This window comes from Panthera leo, chromosome A3 (assembly GCF_018350215.1).
Source record: "Panthera leo isolate Ple1 chromosome A3, P.leo_Ple1_pat1.1, whole genome shotgun sequence".
In the NCBI taxonomy this organism is placed as follows: Eukaryota; Metazoa; Chordata; class Mammalia; order Carnivora; family Felidae; genus Panthera; species Panthera leo.
The window spans coordinates 53,426,383-53,430,574 of NC_056681.1; the positions used below are offsets into that span (position 1 = coordinate 53,426,383).

The 4,192-nt window shown below is 38.9% G+C and overlaps 1 long non-coding RNA gene across 1 annotated transcript; it reads right to left on the minus strand.

Moving 5' to 3' along the window:
• Nucleotides 1-2,479: 2,479 nt before the first annotated feature.
• LOC122214997 lies at nt 2,480-3,620 on the minus strand. Its single transcript, XR_006200183.1, has 2 exons — nt 3,533-3,620; nt 2,480-2,708 (listed from the first exon to the last, which is right to left on the minus strand). It is a non-coding gene; the product is annotated as an uncharacterized LOC122214997 (long non-coding RNA).
• Nucleotides 3,621-4,192: the final 572 nt, after the last annotated feature.

The following is a 4,192-nucleotide window of genomic DNA, read 5'->3' on the forward strand; positions in this document are numbered from 1 at the left end:
TGCTAGTTTATAGATGCTTCACGGGGCAGTAGGACCTGGACCTACCATGTCGTTATGTTGTTTGGTTTGTATTTTTGTGATGGCAGTCACCTCCAGGATGTCACTTAAACTCCAGCCTCCTGGTTAGGAGCCTTTCACCTATAAACTATGAACTTCCACTGAATGAATGAATGAAACAATTATAGGTAGAGAGAAGTTTCATTGTATGTATACATATACATATACATATACATATACATATACATATACATATACATATACATATATGTATATGTATATACATATATATACAAATATATGCAATATATATTTGTATATACATATATATGCAAAAAATAAGCATCAACTTTGTTCACCACCAACAGATGGTAATAGTCGTCACTTGTGCAGAATGACTTTGAACTACACCTTTCGTTCCCAAGTGAAAGTTTCTATATTGAATATTCAGTAAATATTTACTGACAAATTATTTCACTACATCAATCTTGCCCTTTCCATGTATAAATAGGCAACTAGAGTCCTAAGGTCTCTTGGTTTTCAATTTTTATTCTCCAATGTATCAAAATCTGTTTTAATTATTTTCCAGTAATTAACTGATTTCACCCTATGTTGATCTTCATTGGGCAGTGCCTTCTAAGATGTGGTCCAGGTGCCCTGGCCCTCCTTTAGTGCTCTATAGACCTGCATGTGGGACCAGTATTGGCCCTCTCTTACCTGCGGGCCTGTCAATTGCCTTGGTTCTTCACCTGACTGTTGCTATCTGACTCCATTCATTACCTTGCTTAAAGGTCACAACTGCTACAGCTCCCCATATCCTGTCCCTTCCCAGTCCTTACCCCTGCTCTCCTTTTCTCTGAGCACTTTTCATGACTTGGAAACCCAATACGTGTGTGTTTTCTTCATCACTGTGGTTTTGTCCACTAGAATATAAACTTTAAGAAAACATAGGCTTTGTCAGTTTGCTTCACTACTGCGTTCCCATAGCCTAGAAGAGTACCTAGTATAGGGTAAACCATCAACATTTAAAAGAACTAAAGAATGCTCAAGGAGCTTCCTTACTAAGCAAAAAATATTATTTTATATGCAAATAATCAATTTTTAATTTATCTTACTTATTATGATTGAGTCAGCCAAAGTTGGAGGTGTCTTTTTTCAGAAAGGCCACAGATTTGGCCTTTGTTAAACTCATCAGAATAAAGACAGGAAGCTGCTGCTGGTGAAGACTTGACCTACTTGTAGTTGAGCATGGGAGTTTATAAAATAATTCCCAAGGGGACAAACAGAGGTGACCTGCAAATGAAGCTCAGGTCTGACATGGAACACACACTGGGTGAAATTTCAGAAAAGAAAAAAACCTTACCTGTCACACTCCTATTTTGGCCAACTTGATTACTACTATGTGGCAGGTATTTTCCTCCTGGAAGAGTGAACTGATCAAAATAAATTGTCACATTCTGATTATTCAGGGTCATTGCATAGTAGCCATAAAGAAGAGGAAAACAAGGATGGGGCTCAGTAAAATTCAATGAAGTGTGCTTTATTTGCATAATGTTTCCCAGTGTCTCACGGGACTACACTGAAGAGCAGTTTGCATGGTTGGACAGTTAGAGTGTCTTAAGAGCATTCTACTGTATTCTAGAGTGTGCAATGAAGGACACCAGGGCTAGATAATCTATAGGTTGTATGGCTTATATGTTTTATGACTATGGCCATCTCACAGTCCAGGTCAAATACCAAGGGGACTTTGCCGTTTGTAATGGCAAAAATTTATTAATATTTTCTGAACACAAGATTAGTAAAGTCTTGTATTTTCTACAAAGTAACTGTGGAAATGAGGGGTTATATTAAATACATAAAACTAAGAGATTTTCAAATATATAAAACTGTATTTTTCAAACCAAAGATATGGAAATTAGGGAGATGTGTTTCAATACCCATGTCACTGAGCAAGGTGTTACTGGCACGTGAAGAGGTGACAACCATACTTGAAGGTATTAATGAGCTCAGTAATTGATCACTGCCATCCTCATCATCATTTCCTTCTTTTACATTTCATCTTCACCAGAAAGGAAGAAATCGATTAACAGAGGGCATATTTCACAGCAAAAACCTCATTGTGTAAAATCTGTAAGGCCCAGGTGGCAAGCCTACCTTTTGAACCTTGTTTGGTCCAAATTTTAGCCTGATTTTACTTAGAAACATCTCTTTCCCTTTTCCTCTTTTGATCATATCACAAAAATGCTGACTCATACTTTTTAAAAATTTTTACTTATTTTTATTTTAGAGAGAGAGACAGGGTGAGTGGGAGAGAAGTGCAGAGGGAGAGAGAGAAAGCATCCTAAGCAGGCTCCACACTCAGCATAGAGCCCGACGTGAGACTCGATCTCATGACCCTGGGATCATGACCTGAGCTGTAATCAAGAGTCAATAAACCAGCTGAGCCACCCAGGTGCCGCTAACTCATACTTTCAATAAACACTTCCCAATAGCAAATTTTCATTGCTCTACCAGTGTCCAGGAGGTTTGGCCAAATAAAGGTGTGGTAGTTCACCATGGCTTTAGCTTCTGCTGGGTGATGAAAGCTCTTAGATTCTAGTGATTCCATCTTTGCCTTTGTCCTTCCAGCATTAGGTCATAGCAATGTTCGGCTGTTGCCAACTTCTGGTGGCAGTTCCATCCTCTTTCTGGCACCTCAGCACTTCCAGTACCTGTGACCAATTCCACACCTTAAATTCCATCCATTTAGAGTACATAGAGAGGGGCACCTGGGTGGCTCAGTCAGTTGAGCACTGGACTCTTGGTCTCTGCTCAGGTCATGATCTCACAGGTTCATGGGATTAAGCCCTGCATCAAGCTTAACGGTTGACAGCATGGTGCCTGCTTTGGATTTTCTCTCACTGCCCTTCCCCTGCACATTCTCTCTCTTTCTCTCTCTCAAAATAAATAAATGAACTTTAAATAAAATAAAATACATAAAGAAGTTTCTCCTTTCTTTTTCTGCTTGAAAAGTGATGCGCACTTGAGTGATGCCCACTGAAAGTTCATATACCTAGGGACATTATAAACTATAACCCAGATAACCTAGCACAATATCTGAAACAGCCAGATAGAAATTCTACAAGATAACTTTTACAATAGGATCACACATCTATGGAGTTTTATTCTCTACAATGTACATTTACATATATTATGATTTTATCCTTCTAATTATTATTTGAAGTATGGAAAGTAGACACTATTTTTTATCATTTTACAGTTAAAGAAATCAAGTATAGACAGGTTCAATGATTTTCCCAATTATGGAATGATTGGTGGAAAATGAATGGTGGAAAAACCATACCTTTAACACACATTTTTTCAATAGCAAATTCAGGATGTATGATGCAGATTATACTGAAATTTGACATGGGTGATGGTGGGCTAAAATTTGTGCCAAGAGGACATGGTGATATAGAAGGAAAACAAACCAAGGAAGTGGAGCTTCTGCATTCAGAGTTACTTTCTCTGGGGCTTCATCTGTGTACTTAATTACCTTGCAACAGGAAGAGGTATGTTGATGCCTCACTAGGAGATATAATGCCAGCCATGGGTCCAAGAGCCATGGGAATTCCACTTCTTCTCTGCTGTGGATGGAGACTCTGACTCAGTATCTTCTGATTGTGCTATCATGGAACTCCCCAACAGCTGTGTGTTCTAAGCAAGTTACAAATAACTTTTTGATATTCATTTTGTTGGTCTATTACATCTGCCCCATAACTGTTCTCATGACTTTTTAAAGCTGAGTTGGAAATATTCAACCAATTAGTAGTCATTTTTTAAGTTTATTTATTTTGAGAGAGGGAGAGAGAGACAGAGAGAGTGAGCATGTATGAGTGGGGGAGGGGAAGAGAAAGGGAGAAAGAGAATCCCAAGCAGTCTCCATGCTGTCAGTGCAGAGGCTGATGTGAGGCTCGATCTCAGGAACTGTGAGATTATGACCTGAGTCAAAATCCAGAGCCAGATACTCAGCCAAATGAGCCCCCCAGGCACCCCCAGTTAATAATCATTTTAACAGAAGCAGTGGTTTATGATGTATTTTTACCTAACATCATGATCCAAGAAGCCAGCGACAGGAATAGAGATATTATTGTCTGTATCTAATAAAGGAGGAAATGGGCTCAGAATGACTTACTCACCGTACTGCATGAGTGCC